This window comes from Mustela erminea, chromosome 3, assembly GCF_009829155.1.
Source record: "Mustela erminea isolate mMusErm1 chromosome 3, mMusErm1.Pri, whole genome shotgun sequence".
Classification (NCBI taxonomy): Eukaryota; Metazoa; Chordata; class Mammalia; order Carnivora; family Mustelidae; genus Mustela; species Mustela erminea.
The window spans coordinates 69240734-69257586 of record NC_045616.1 but is presented as its reverse complement, the minus strand read 5'-3'; positions in this window follow the sequence as shown (position 1 = coordinate 69257586).

The window sequence follows — 16853 nt, the reverse complement described above, 5'->3', positions numbered from 1 at the left end:
TATGGTTCTTGTCCTTTCTTTTGTTAATGTGATTTATCATGTTGATTGATTTGCAGATGTTGAACCAGCCTTGCAGCCCAGGAATAAATCCCACCTGGTTGTGGTAAATAATCCTTCTGATGTATGATTGGATCCTATTGGCTAGTATCTTGGTGAGAATTTTGGCATCTATGTTTGTAAGGAATATTGGCCTGTAATTTTTCTTTTTGGTGGGGTCTTTGTCTGGTTTTGGGATCAAGGTAATGCTGGCCTCATAAAATGAGTTTGGAAGTTTTCCTTCCATTTTTATTTTTTTGGAACAGTTTCAGAAGAATAGGTATTAATGTTTCTTTAATGTTTGATAGAATTCCCCTGGGATGCTGTCCAGCCCTGAATCTTGTTTGTTGGGAGATTTTTGATTATTGCTTCAATTTCCTTGCTGGTGATGGGTCAGTTCAGGTTTTCTATTTCTTTCTGTTTCAAATTTGGTAATTTATAAGTCTCTAGGAATGCATCCATTTCTTCCAGATTGCTTAACTTGTTCTCATATAGTTGCTCCCTCCCAGGGGAGATAGGAGGGTCGCCACTTTTATGCCCTTTGAAGGACCCTGCAGGGAGAGTGGTCGCCCAATTATGCCATGGTTTGTGGTTTCTAGCAATACCAAGGTGAAAGCCCACTCCTGGACTTGCTGTTTGCAGTTGGCTTCCCTGCTGTGATGTTTGGGAACTCTGCTGGCTCAGGCACCCCTGAGCTTTTCTGTGACCTAAGGGATCCTGAGGCCACAATGTCCTGCCTAGGATTCTGCCCTACTTCACCACTTGAGCACCTTTGAGGCAGGGACATGTCTTACTGGAGCAGAATTCTAAAAGTTTTGGGGCTCTGTCACCTTCTGGTAGCTGGGTTCTGGAGGCTTCCCCCACTGCTGTTTATCTTCCAATACATCCCATCAGATTCACTTCTCCACATCTCCCTCCTTGCAGAAAGTCATCACTACTCTATTGGTAGAATTCCAGCAATTGTTTTCTTACATCTTGAGTTGAATTCATAGGTGTTCAGAAAGATTTGGTAGATATCTAGCTGAAGTCAAGGGATGAAATGAGGTCCTCTACACTTCCACCATCTTGCCTCTTTCCCCTTAGCCTACCTTTTTTTTTTTTTTTTTTTTTTTTTTTGAGAGAGTGAGAGTGTGTGTGCAGTGTGGGGAGGGGCAGAAGGAGAAAGAGAGTTTTAGGCAGATTCCATGCTGAGTGTAGAGACTGACCTGGGGCTTGATTTCATCACCCTGAGATCATGCCCTGAGCCAAATCCAAGAGTCTGATGCTTAATCAGCTGCACCACTCAGGCATCCCAGCCTACCTTTTGACTCCAGCTGTTGCTATGACAACTGTGTATACTTGTGACTCATCAGCTCCTTGTTTCATCTGCTCCACATAAGTCTTGCTTTCTGACCTGGGGCTTCTCCACTCATTTTGCTTGCAGCGGCCAGGTCACTCATTCTGCCCCATGGTCACACTGGAGGTGAGAGTGAAATAAAGCCATGCGCCAATGATGTTAATTGCTGTATGAACACTACCAAGTCTGCATATTCTGCAGGAACATATGGGGGCTCATTCTACAAGGCAATTCAAAGCATCCCAGGGGGTGGATTAGCCCTAATTGCCCATAGCAGTCACTATATCAATAAAGGGTCCTTGGATTGGCTTCCCTTCCCCTCCCTGTTTCAGTCTGCCTAGTCCTTTACTTCTGTACCTTGGAATCACTTCCCAAAATAATGATCTTGTCTTAGGCTCTGCTTTTGAAGAAAGCCCAGACTAAGTCAGAGCCCTGATTTAAAACCAGCTTCACTATGTTATGTTTTTCTTAGCTTGAGAGGCGTTTGGAGACTATTTGCAAGTCTCAAAGTAGCCAGATGGTATGGAATACAAATAAATAGGATAGCATCAACTGAATTTTATATAAATGTGCTATAAAGTATGAAATATTTTGTGAATTAGGGATTCTTATTCCTATAGTCAGGAGACAGACTCAGACAGTTGTTAAGTTATGTAAAAACACTTCTCCATAATTCTACAGCTGTGCCTTAGGTGGTAACTGATAGTGATGTTTTGATCACAGCTTTACAGATGGTGAGGCCCTAGACACACAGCAGCTTTCTCTGAGCAAGTGGTGAGGCCCTGAAAGCCACATGCCTTTCCCACAGAAGGTCAGTTTAAGGAGCTTGGGTGGGAAACCCTGTTCTTCTATCTGTGGACTGGATGGCTTGCCCTGGTGTGTGTGTATATGTGTGCTTGTGTGTGTATGTATTTGCCTTTTAAGCACAAGGTATAGATTCCAAAATAATGATTTTAAATATCACAATCCTTGGATTACAAATAGAAAAATGACATTTTTTGGGAAAATGTACAGTAAAATTGGCATTTGAAATGCTGTGCATTACCAAATGTATAAATTACAGAATTGTTGTGTCTTTTTCAGCTTAGCAGAGGCATTCAGGGTTACTGAGAACTAGACAGCCAGATAGTTTCAACAGAGCCAGGACTATGAACTAGCCTTTGGAGTCCCCATCTCCTGATCTCTGTGGTATACCATACTGCCTTCTTTTGAGGACCTTTCTTTTTATTTTTTTTAAAAAGATTATTTATTTATTTATTTGGCAGAGAGAGAGGAGGAAGCAGGCTCCCCGCGGAGCAGAGAGCCCGATGCGGGGCTCGATCCGAGGACCCTGGGACCATGACCTGAGCCGAAGGCAGGGGCGTTAACCCACTGAGCCACCCAGGTGCCCCGAGGACCTTTCTTTTTAAAGTGGAGGTTGGCAAACTTCCCCTGTAGAGGCCCTAATAGTGTAATGTAGGTTTTAGAGGCCAATGGTTGTTCTTGCAGCTGTTCAGCTCTGCCATTTTTGTGTAGAAGCAGCCATAGAAAATACTGAGATGAATGAACATAGCTGTGTTCCAGTAAAGCTTTATTTATAAACACAGTGGCAGACCTAATTTGGCCTGGGGGCTATAATTTGCCGACCCCTGTTTTATACCACTGGAGTTACAGTAACTTCTATTTGTTGGTCACTGTCAGGCTACTGGGTCCTGGAGAGTTAAAACCTCCACCTAGCCAGGAGGTGAGCTGGGCTGTTGCATCACAGCCCACACATGATTGGGCTTCCTTCCAGGTCTGTGTATGGTCAGACTCTGAGCCAGCAGCCAAGACAGTGAGCCTGGCACCCACAGTGCTCCGGTTTCCAGAAGGAATCACAAATACCCTTCCTGTGCAGATAAAGGAACAATTGTATTGTGGGAGAACTTACTGGAAAGTAATGTGGGGTCACCAGGAAGGAAAAGGAATTCATTTCTCAGTCACAGTCTTCGGTCTGGTTGGGAGTCACCGAGACCTGGAAAGGTCAGCTAGGATGTCTGATTTTGGCAGGCCTCCAGGGCTCTGCACTCAGGAATAATACTTTGGATTTGGTGATTACAATGGCTCACTCAGAGCTTCCTTTCGCTGCTCTAATCATCTCTCCCTCCTCACAGTCCGGTCCATGACTCCTCCCAGTATTTCACCCTGGCTTAGCATCTGCTGATGCTAAGATTTCTTTCTGTTAACCCAAATCTCCAGTAGACACAATTTCTCTTCTTTCAGTTTTATCTTACGCAAACTTGACAGCTTGACTTTTGAGTCTCCTATCACATGCTTCCGTCCCTGGGATCTGGTCCCAGGTCTGAGGCTCTAGAAGCCATAGGAAAGGCATGACTTTCCATGGAAGGTCAGTGTAAGGAGTGGGGTTGAACCCTATTATGCCAGTGGACTGGGTGATTGTCCCCGTGTGTGAGTCTTCATATGTGTGCCTGTGTGTGCCTATGTGTGCACATACATGTGTAAATCTGACTTTGACCTTTAAATCAGAAGGTCATCCTTGGGCCTCTCTGCTCAGGAAAGCTCCTTCTGCGGCCTGGATGCCCTTATGTAGACTCATGAGTGGATATTCTCTGGCCATAATTCTCAAGTCTTACCTTTACTCCTTTTCATCAGGTGGATCCACATCACGATCTGTTTCAGAGTTGAAAGAGTCAAGGGCTTTCAGAGGCTGGATGAAGTTTTCATTGGGTTTAATGATCGAAACAAAAAAAAGTACACGTGTTACCTGTTTTGATGGCCAGCTGGCCATACCTGCTACTGGGCGTAAAAGCTCTTTAATGAAGGTCTAAATTTTTAGTGCTGAAGTGTTTTAGGGGGAAAAAATCATACATTATTATTTTCCCCAAGTAGCACTCTGGCCATTGGGAGAAGGGATGCTGGTAGTTATGTGAGAGGAAGCTGAAATGAGGAGGAAGGAAAGAAGGCAGGAATATTTGATTATTTTTTTATAAACAACTGATTCCTTTAGCACCTGGCTTTGGCTTCCGCTGCTGTGAGAAGAATATCAATGGCTTTAATATTCTGTTGTTTGTGGCTGGGAAGCATTTGCTTGCTGTTCTAAGTTGCTTGGCTCTCAGATTGGCAATGGGCAGAAAATGTGTGGATATATGAAGAGAAGTAGCCAAAATGCCTTAAATCAGGTTAGCTTTCCCTTTAAAACCCATTTGGGATTCTTCCCTCTCTCCCTCTTTTTCTTCTTCATAAATCTCTGATTTGTAGCTACATTTCTTGCCCCAAAGAGTGGCATGTTTTTAAGTGTATGGGTTCTACTGTTTTGCTCACATTATGCTTTTTGTTAGTATTTTTAATGGCAAAAAAATTGCTTTTTTGTTAGTATTTTTAATGGCTTACTTTGTTTTGATGAAATCCTATCTTCAGTAACACCAGCGCTGATGAATGATAAATGAATACAAATGAAAAAAAACCACTCGCAAAACAGAAAAGATGGGGGAAGAGACAGTGGGTGGATGAATTAAAAATGGCTTATTACCACAAGGTGGCGCTGGTAAAACACCTCATTTTAAAGTCCTAAAAACAGATTGCAAATAAAGAAGGAAAACACAAAATTAAAGAGCCTTTCACAAGAAAATACTTTGTATCACAGGAGTGGAGTGCACATGTGTGATGGTTATTTGTGTGAGCATGTGTATTAAAGATGTAATCATTTCAGGAAAAGTAAATGTTACGGGGAGCAGTGATAGAATTGTGTTGTATTTGTTTTTTGAGGGAGTTGTTCAGTGATTGATACTCTTGTAATTCAAATATTAAATATTTTTATTGTATTTCAAATATTTTTAGTTCCAACCAGATCTTTCCTGGACTCTTCTGAAGCACGACATTGTAGACATCAGAATGATGGGTTAAGTTTACTATTACTTAATGTACTTGCATTCTACATAGACAGCTTACACACTAGAGGCCTTTATTTGAAAATAATTAGTGCCCCATTAGGGGAAACTTGAGGCTAGCAGCGTCTCAGATGTTCTTGACTGCTGTGGGAACTTGGTGTGTAGAAAGTTGGTAAGTTAATACTTGGGAAAATAACCCCTTACTTTAAAACATAATGTCTTTTATGTGACTCCCTTGATGCCACTAACTGCCACTAATACTGTTATTAAAAGTGAACGTTTTCATGTTTGTGCATTCTGTGTGTGTCTAGAGTATCATTTACTGATGGACAGAGAGATAAAAAGCTGATTTTTTTTTAACCTTGTGCTTTGAAGGGAGGGTGTTCATATAATGGTCTAAATAATCTTACTCCTGAATAAATGCAGGAGTGGAAAGTTATCTAACACAAATGAGTAGAAGCATCCAGAACTTTATATGGATGTTCCCTTATTTTGTCCCCATAGCAACTCTCCGAATCAGATGATATTAATATCTCCATTCTCAAGAGGGGTTCTGAGAAGTTAAGTAACATGTCAATTGTCTCAAAGCCACTGTGTGGCAGATCAGGATGAGTTCAGAAATTACTCAAGGGAGGAAATACAGGAAATGAAAAGGAAAGGTCTAGGTTGTCTTGCAATTTGTATTTAGATAAGGCCTGGTAACATAATGTGGATCACTTTGAAAGGAAAAGAAACCTGCTTTCACTACAACCAGATGAGGACTCTAGATATAGTAATAAACACATGAGTGTATATACATACATACATACATACATACATACATACATACATATATTTTTCTATTTCTCATACAATTTTCATCAACTTCCATGTAAGCATAACTAACATTTCCCACTATCCTCAAGACAGGGGGCCTGGGAAAACTAGATTTTTACCATAGCTGGGGAAAGCAGTACAAGCTGGTATGAAAACTGTAGCTGTGATTGCTCCCAGCTAATTAATGCTGCAGAGACATTGACTCAGCTGGAAATACAATTCATGATGGAGAAAGCAACTGGTTCCTGCTTAGGGAAAAATTATGTTAATGAGAGTATGTAACTCTAAGGACAGTGATCTCAACATGTTGGCAGAATCTAAGCCTATAGTAGTATAGTATAATCATCTTTTTTTTTTTTAACCATCTGAGCAGTATAACCAATCGCTTTTATTGTTATGAAGTATCTGCAAGAATTACTTATCTACAATTAGACTTTAAAATTGAATTATATTAGGGCAGTAGTTTTTAGCCTCTATTTTGCAGAGATACCTATGTGTCCATCTAAGAAGTTGTGTAGAGGGAAATACTTTGTTTGGGGTGTGTGAAGGGAGAGTGATGGGGGAGACAGGCTGGGGTCATCTACCTGAACTTATTCTGGAGCAGGTGGACTATTTCTGATACATATCGTACTTTTGTATACCGGGATATTCAATTTTGGTGTCAAGTCCTATAGCACATGGGAAGTCTAAGTGGTTTATTTAGGACAGTTCATCACACAGTCATACTTAAAATATTCAGGTATTTTGATGATTTTTTTAAAATGAGAAAAGATCCCCTGTATCTTATAGCTATCAGAATTGAATGACATAGTATGCGAGAAAAAAAAAATCATTATAGATCTCAGAGAAGGGCATCACACAGGATTTGAATTCTTAATTTGAGATTTAAAAAACAAAGGAAAGAATCTCATTCTATGATAGCATATCTTGAACCAGCCAGAGGCTGATTAACATAGAAGTAAAAGCAACTGAGAAGCATTTTGACAAGCAGAAGACCTGGGGTTTATGCTGCAGTTTCTAATTGTGTCTTCTAGTGGTTCTGAAACAGTAACAGGAGTGTCATTTATTTGGCTGTTTCTATGTGCATTTATGCATTCATATATATTATGAAGAGGTCTCACATGCCTACTATAGAGAAGGGAATCAGAAGACCTAGATGAACTGAGAGCTTCAAGTCTTCTTCGCCTGTGAGAAAGATTTGTTACCTGTCTTCTAGCCAATTAATGGTATTCTCAGAATAACCTCTTTGATGTCAAAAAAGGACTCCCTGCTTGTTGTTGGAATTGTACTGCTGCCATTTACTTCTTTTGCTGCAGCTGAAGCACCATGTGATTTAGTCCAGTTCGCAGCTCCTGGAGACCACAGGAAACCTAGACAGGTACCTGCTTGGTTCTCCAAGGCTGCAGACGTTCCTCGGTGCTTACCTGGTAGTACACGCTGCACTTCGTGCATCCTGCCCACGCCCAGCTGTCAGACCATCACCCAGAGGTCTTGGGGAATACTTGGGAGAATTTCCTTGATTTGGTCTCAAGTTTAAGCAATCTGTTTTAGACCGTAGGAAACTTAATGTAAAGAATTTTAAAGATCTCATAAAAGAGATTTGAAGGGTTGGCTTAGAAGTTGGTTTGTTAATGAGATTTGAATCATACTTATCTTGGTACTTAATCAGTTAATAAATTATTTCAGTATGCTATTTCCTTTTTTCTTAAAAGAACTTTTCCCCTGACCATGAAGGGTTGCCAAGAATATAGCACAGTGGTGATTTCCTGTGGTGTGTCCATTTTGCATTTCTTTTCTTATGATACTGCGCTCTTTTCCAGTATGGAGAAACAATAGAGGAAAGAGGAGACTTAGGGAAGAAAACCAAATGCAAGATAAGGAATCAAACAGAGATTTCTGGGTTCCAGGTTCAGTACACTGTTTTGGCATTGTTATTAGCAAACCAAGTATTTAATAGCTGATCAACAAGAACTTGAGACTGGAGCTCCATTTTTGAGATTCATGTACACAAAAAACTAACTTTTAGGAAGCAACACTCAAAATGTGTGTGTATTACTTATTTATTTACACAGAATCTCATTCTGTAAAGGAAATTACTGGTCTACAGCAATAAAATGTCCAATAAATAATGACAAAGTTGACAACGGAGGAGCTGGAGTATAGAGATCAAGACAAAAAGTTGGTGTGAACTTAACCAAAGGACTCCAACAATGTTACCTGAAGGCTCATCGGCTGTTACAGTCCAGCCTCCCGGCTGACAGCAAGCCAGGCTGAAGTCAAGTGTAAAAAGGACCACAGGCAGAAAGTAAGGAACACGGAAGACTTCCCTGACAAAAGTATCCTCTCTGAGTGTCGAGAATTTTCATCATTCCTTAATCATTCATTGCACTGCACACTAGATTGTGAAAAAGCTTAAGAATATTGATTTATCTGTATATTGAATCACTCTTTATTGTTATAGGATAGGGCAGGAAACAGGTACATTTTATTGGCAAAAGCACCCTGAGGGTGAGTCCCAGGTGGGCAACCCAAGAATCTGGTACCTGCGAAGAGAGAGGAAGTGTGCAGGTCAGGAGCTCTGAGGACAAATGTGATCGATACCTTAGTTGTATTTTTTCCTTTCATTGGTCTTAGTATAATAGGATTACAAAATAAAAGGAAGTCAAGGATTTAGAATTGCTTTGTAGAGAAATATTTCTAGAAAAGAAAGGAACCTGGGTAGGGATGTCCTCTTCTTACAGGAAGATACAGAATGCTTATTTGGCATTGGCTGTAACAATCATTCTAATACAGGCAAGTCAAGACACAGGGAAGCAGAAGATTCAGGTTAGCATAATTTTATTTCATAGTCTTTTGTAGACTCACGGGTCATACTGTGATACATGTAACAGGTATCTGCAAACAATCATAGATACCTTCTCTGCGTTGCCTCAACAATGATTCAGCTGGTCCTAGGGACTTCCCTTTGCCAGGGGAAGATGTGTCCAAGTTCAGCTTCTCATATGACGGGTGGCTTTTCTTTCGGCAGGGAGGCCTGTAATCCCACAGGGGCCTCAAGATCTCTGGATGCTGGGTGGCTGGCTTTCCTGGACAAGTACGGTAACAGATAGCATCTAAACACAGCTCAGTTATATGGTTTCACTTACTTGTGGAGCATAAGGAATAAACACAGAGGACATTGGGAGATGGAGAAGAGAAGTGAGTTGGGAGAAATCAGAAGGGGAGACAAACCACAAGAGTCTGTGGACTCAGACAAACTGAGGGTTTTGGAGGGGAGGGTTGTGGGGGGTTGGGTGAGCCTGGTGGTGGGTATTAAGGAGGGCACGTATTGCATGGAGCATTGGGTGTGGTGCATACACAGTGAATCTTGGAACACTGAAAAAAAATCACCAGTTATATCAAAGTAAAAAAATAAATAAATAAAAAATAAACACAGTCCACCTAGCAACAGGAATCTGTCTGCATTTCCTATAACAAGGCCCCTTTCTCCTGCATGTCCTTAACAGAGATACAGAGGAATGGGCCTTGTGTTCCTTTACTAGACCATAAGCCATACTGCTTGAGTGTCCTGCCAGCTCCTCTTCAGAGGGCAAAGGGTGATCCCACCTCTTCTCTTCTCTTGCTGAGTCTGGCTGTGCCAGCTGCCACTTTCTTTGATAAAGCCTTTTCCTTAACCCATATTCTGTGACATTGCAGTTCCTCTAATGTCTATGCGTGACAGGTTACAATTCAGGAGACTCACCTTTAGAGCAGTTGTTGTAAAGGCAGCAGGAATGATAGTCTTGTAACTCACATTTTAAGTAACCCAGAGGTCACTAGAATAACATAGCAAAATGGAAGTTTCTTCGTGATTAAAAATCCTCTTGTGTTCAAGGTTGGCTCTGTACCTGGAGCTAGTTGACTCTTAGGCACCATTATAGCCTCATAGGGTAGAATGCTCCCTCTACTTCAATTCTAGATTCATTCCTATTCATTGTGTTGCCCTCTGAAGGTAAGTGTTAAGTAGGCCATAAAATGAAGTGTTTCTGGTCAGATATCATACAGAGTCCTGAGTGAATGATGCATAGCACTGTGGATGGCTTTGTCAACATGATCACTGACACTAATGTATATTTATCCACCTCATCCTGGGTGCTCTGCTCTCCTGACTGCGTGCTGAATGATTCTAGCACTGGTAACAAATAGAGGTTCTAATATCATGGAAACAGTAAAACCTTATACAAGTGTAAAGTTATCACTTGGTTTTTATTTTTTTTTATTGTTGTTGGAACATTGGTTAATTGAATTCTGTCCTCTGAATTGAACTTTAACCAGGATTAGTTTTTATGACAACTAAGGGCATTGCTCATGAATGAAGGAAAATAAGGACTGAATTGATTTTCACAAGTCCTTTTGAGCTTTGTGTCTGAATATCATAGAACCCTGCTGTTTTTTTTTATTAATTTATTTTTAACACAGTTTATTGTGTGAATACAAATAGGTCATGAGTCTATAGTGTCCCCTAAAACAGAACATCTGCTTATAATTAAAGCCTTATACCATATGCTCAACTCACTTATGGATATTGAGCGCTCTCTACCACTTTCCATATTAACACAGGATTTCATTAAACTTAGACAAAAATCTAAATCATTCCATGAAGTAGAACACTAAGTGCTATTTAGGTTGAAGTGCTATCCAAAGATAAATAATTATAATAATAGGTTGAGAATTATACATTGTAGGAAGTTTGTTCTCTTTACTTTTTATTCTATTTTAGTACAGGATTTTATTAATTATTGATTATGATCTTTGGTTCAAGACATGTGTGGTTCATTATTTTTAATAGGATAATGAACACCTGTGAACCTACTCCCCAACCCCAAAACAAAACCATCACCCAAAATAAAACCTACTCTTACTGCTACTCTTTTATGGTAAATTAACCTGTATTGCCCCTTACTGGTGGTTTCGTTATCATCAGCAGCATCGTCATTATTATTTCCTTGAACTGACATAGTAGCTACTAAATTTTATCCCCACAGGCTATGTAAACTGCATGCCATAAATGATGAAGCTGATACAACCAATACTGGATATTTTGATTATTCAAAAATTGCCATGTTCTCTTGGGTGTCCTGTTTTTGTGATTGTAGTGTCAACTACATACCTAAAGAGAGAATTGTACTCCTAACAGATGTCACCATCTCATGTTCCTGAGGCTTCCCAACCATTTAATTGTAATACTTAGTCAATTAATTCATTCATCCATTCATTTATTCAGAGAGCATTTCCTGAGAGCCAGGCATGGGGGTTGGTGCTAGGTTTTCAAAAACCAAACTGGGAAGGCAGAGTTGCAGAGAGGTCATTGGAGTTGGAAGTGATGAGTGTGAGAAAGCTTTGTGTAAAGGGAGCTGCTTGGGCAGGAGAAGATGGCGGCCGTTCTTTCTGTTCTGAGAGAGCTAGTGAAGGCCATCAGATGAGATGATGTTTGTCATGGGGATTTTCCTGATGAACAAGAGATGGGGGTTTAAGTCAACACTGAATAAAGTACAGAGGGAGTTTTGAGATTACATCTTAGCTGCCTCTTCCTCCTCTGAAAGCCTGTTGGCTTTGTCAAATTGTTCATACCTGCCACTAGCTAGAAAATGAAAAAGTATAAAGCTACCTGGAGATCCAGTTCTTAGCTGGGGCTTGTTCTGTGCAGATACTGCTAGAGCTAAACGTTGGAAGCAAATGGAATAATACACTTGCACTGTCTCTGAATGTGCAGTGGGCGATATAAGAAGCACGCAAGCACATCATTGTGAGAGGCTATATGGTTGCAACATCTTTCCTAAACCCAAAGATAAAAAGGGGTATTGTAATACTGGTAATATTACAGTGCTATCCCAAAAGTAATTGTCCTCTTGTCTTTTATACAGGCACTCAATTCTGTGTCTTTTCTACAATGGAAATACAAAACACATTTGGAAAAAACCCAGAACCAAACAGAATACAGTGTCCCCTGAGGTATCTCCATCATCTCTTTGCTGGAGGTAATGGGGAAAGATTAGTAAACAAAGACCAGAAAAGCATCATTTGGATGTACAGTCTTTATAATGGTTCTGTAGCAATAATTCTTTGTTTCTTACAGTAATAAAGTCAAAGGCTTATAATAATATGATTCTGAAGCCAGAGCAGACGGCGGATTTCTATGGACCTGAGTGTCTCAATTAGATTTCTGTGGCTTAGCTGCAGGAAGCCATCAAAGGTTAAAGACTTAATTTTTCTCAGTGGTGTTTCTGGAAGAAAAATGATCAGTATGCAGTTTTCCTAACCACCTCTCCATCTCGAAACATTTTATTTTCTCTGCTTTCTCCTTTCATTGTCATTATGGCTATTCATTATTACAGTTGTGATGAATGGGCTCTTGCTGTCTTAGTTCTCACTTTCCTGAATTATCCTCTAGTTAAGAAGAGTCTGCACTGGTTCTTAGGGGAGACCCATAGCTTATCTGGCTGCCCAATACCTGTGAACTGCCCTCTTTGGTTAGCATCCAGATTAGGTTCTTCTTCCCCCTACAAACCCTAGTTTTAAAATCACTCCCATATCATGGTTTAAAAAACCCCCCAAACAAACAAACAAATCCTTCACTTAAATTTTTTCTCAGCAGATGGGCTTCTCTCATGGCAGGGAATGCAAGTTATTTTCAGATTTCAAAGAGATCATCTAGTGCTCGGGGGGCAAAGGTGAGACAGCATGGTAGTGAGTAGTGAGTAGTGAGGTATGGGGCACAGTTAGATTGGCCCTTTAAAGAGTTTCAAGGTTTTTTTTTTCATGTATTTTGGGGAGCATTAGAATGGTGTTGTCTTACTACTTTTGACTCTGTGGGGACCCTCTGAAGGAGGAAATTTTGATATTTTATACTTGCCCATGCAGTGGATACTTACCTTCAGCATCTTTGCCCTGAAAATAGGTCACAGTTTATTATGACACCTGTAGGAAGTGATGCGGAGGTCTGGAAACCCAAGGACCAGGGTTTAATTACTGTATCCTTCTTTGATTTTTAAGATGAGTGGAACTGGATTTTTATTCATTTCACTGATGTCATTTTTTCACTGATAAAAGTGAGTGGATGACCCATGTTTACCTCTTTCACCTTGTGGGACAAAGGAGGAACAATGTGGGACAACGTGAATAGAGTCCCTGTTTATCACTCCACTAAGGCTGTGGGAGGGGCTCACCTCATCTCACTAAGGACACAAATTCACGGAACAGAGACATGAAGATTCTCCCTTGAGTTGTAACTGGGTTATAGAAAGCCTTTAATTAGCTCTACTGAGTTCCCTGAAAATCCTAACTCATTAAAACTGTGTAAGGTAGGCACTATTATCTTCCTCATTTTACAGACAAGAAGACTGAGGCACAGAAGGGAAAAGTAAATTGCCAAGGTTCACACAGTAGTAAGCTGTAGAACAGGGATTCAACTCAGCACTATGGTCTGGAATCTGCACTCTCAGTTGTTATGCTTGGCTGATACTCCTCCTTCTTGGTGTTGGCTGGTTCTTTTCTAGAACTTCTTGGGAAAGCATATGCTGCATTTTTTTTTTTTTTTTTTTTAAGGCTCACATAACCTCTTCATTATAGGGTATGATCTATAATTTTGTGCCCACTACTTTCTAGGTAGTATTTCAGATGGAGTGAGTCCTGGTTTTAAGAAGGGCTGCTCGCAATTGGAAGGGTACCATGAACAGGGATTGCTGGCCTTCTCAATGACAAGCCTACAATTCCTGAGATTTAGGAAACTACATTTTATCCATGGGGCTAAACCCTAAAAATATAAACAAAAGAGGAAACAAAATGAACTGGCTTTTCAAGTGTAAACTCTAAAGGAAAGTGCAAAAAAAAAAAAATCAATGGTGGTGTTTTGATAGTCAAGGTCAAAGAATTCATTTCCTTTTTCAGAATGAACCACTTTTACTGTGTCAGACTTTATAGTCTTATATAATTTATGTACTCTCCTGATATTGGTGGCTCATGGAAATTCAGTGAAATTGCTTTAGGAGACCATAATCATCGATTTATTTGAATTTTGGATCCTCCCCCGGAGAGTGTTTAATGCCCCCTTTTATAGTTCCAGTGTGCTATATGGATCTGAGCAATGAGTATTTTCCCCTAATTTGGCCTTAAGATTAAATACCCTAATTGTGTTGATTTATAGCAAAACGAAATTTGTTGTTGACTTGTTTGACTGTCCTTGTCTTTGACTCTATGTTGTAGGTTAGGCTAGGGAATAATTTGCTGAAATGTCTGTTCCTTCTGAATTTCAGAAAGCAAACTGCAGCAAAGACCTATCTCAGATGTCAGCGCTTCCTGTTTTATACCTACTTTGAAAGTCTGATTTAACCTAATATTGAGACTCTCTGGGCACTAAATTTCTCAGTTTCCCAGGTACGATATAGGTTAACATGCTAGTTGGTAAGTCAAAGTAGTTCAGGAATAGGCAAAACAACAAACCCATCTTGAGTTCATTTTATGTGCTAGGAATTGTACTAGTGTTTATACTAGTGTTTTCTTATTAAATTGTCAAATTTTATTATGCATAGAATTTGCATAGAATGTTACTAATCTCCCTGTTTTATGACTGAAAAAACCAATATTCCAAGACTGGGTATTTTCCCCAGGAACTCACAAGGACTAGGACTGAGAGGCAAACACAGATCTTCTTTGTTGTAAAATGCATGCTGCTTCCACCAAATGGTGCTCCCCATGACCCAGAAAAATGTTTGTTCAATTATTGATTTGTTCCACAGATTTTTATTGAGCATCTGCTGTGTACCAGGTACTTAACTAGTCCCTTGCAATCCAGTAGTGTTCAAGACAGAAATTATGACTATTTTAAGACTTTGCCTCCAAGATGGAGTTGGGGGAGACCGACTGAGAGGATATGATACATAATACACAAATTAAAATTTCATGATCAATGTTTTTACAAAAATAAAGCAGGAAGATATGATAAGAGTCATGGTATCTACTTTAAATTGGATGATCAGGGAAGATCTTGTTGAGTAGGTGACCCTCAAGGTGAGCTTCGAGTGTGGTCAGAAGGGGCAGCCCTCTGGAAGAAGCACTCTGAGGCAGAGGGATGGTGGGGCTGCTGAATGAAGGCAAGAGTGGTGGAGCACGCCAAGAAGGGAGCACAGGGAGGCGTGGTTGGAAAGGCACACAGGGTCATCTTGTAGAGCCCTGGATTTTGGATTTAAGAGTCCCCTGCAGAGTATTAAGCTGGGGAGTGGTATGATTTGTTTATTTTTGAAATTCAAAGAATAGATTAAAGAGTGAAATGTGAAATCAGGAGTGTCATTTTGGAAGTTATACCAATAACGGCCTAGGCAAAGTCCTCAGAGTCACTGGTGCCATGAGCAGGGTGGTGGTGGTAGCGATGGGGAATCGTGGACACATCTTTAGGGATAGGGCCTGGAGATAGTGTCATGGGGACTAACTGCTGCCTCTAATATATCCTGTTGTGTTGCACATGAAGAGGGTGACTGCGTATCAGCTTTACCCTCGTCAAAATGAGGACCACTTGGATTCCAGTTGTATGAGTTTCATCCTAGTTGTAAAATATAACAAGAAGAAGACACTTTTATTCATAAAATGGCACATGTTATATATGAAGAAAGTGAATGCTTTATTGAGAAAAATAAAAAAACTTGAATAAGTGGACATGCCTTCCTTGTTCCTAGAAGGAACAATTTACTCAAATTGTAAGGCTATCAGTTCCTTCCAAATCATTATAATGATTTAACACAGTTCTAACAATAATGTCATTTTTGTTTGGAGGGGGAAATGACAGAATAATTATTAAATGCACTTGAAAGAATAAACGTTTGTAATAATGATGGGAAAATTGCCCCCGAGACATTAATATGGCTTTAAAGCTGTAATAACTAAAATAGATAATAGTAACATAGGAATTAGAAGGAAATAGGTCTATGAAATAGACCAATAATGCTAGAAATGAACATAAGTATATATAAAGTTTTGGTATAAAATCAATATTTACAAATGAATTATGAATTTATAGATTGTTTTGTAAATGGTATTTGGACATTTGATTTAATAAATTATAAGAAATAAAATACATCTTACACCAAGAAATTCTAGATAAACTAAATATTGAAGTGTTAAAAAATACTTTGAGGTATAAGAAAACTTAGATATTTTTATAACCTCAAGGTAGAGATTCTTTTTATGGATGATAATGATGACAGAAACCAAAGAAGAAAAGAAAAATTTCAAGTTCTCTGCAATTGAAAAAAAATTTAGAAAATGCAAAAATTGGAAGAAATGTATTTAATACATTATTTTGGCAAATGATTACTATTTAATGAGCCCTGAAAGAAAATCATGATGGACATAGATATTTGACAAAAGCACTAATACAGATACCAAGGACATGAAATATGCCCTGCCCTAGTGCTAATTAAGGCAGAGCAAATAAAAGATCAATGAGATTTTATTATTTCCCATTTAAAATTGGCAGAGATATAAAATGCTAACACCCAGTGCTGGCATGGGAAAGAGGACACTCTTTAATACATTGCTGGTAAGAATGAAAATTTGCACTTCTGAAGGTAATTTGGCAATATGTGATAAACCTATACTTTGTTTCTAAGAATTTATCTTAAGGATATAAAAACGTGTGTAAGAAGTCAGTTATTAGGATATTTATTTCATCACTCTGTATAAGAACCACAATGTCCCAAGGGAGGACTGATTATACGTTATGGTACAGGGATAACAATGAAAAACAGTCATTAGATACAATGTGGAAG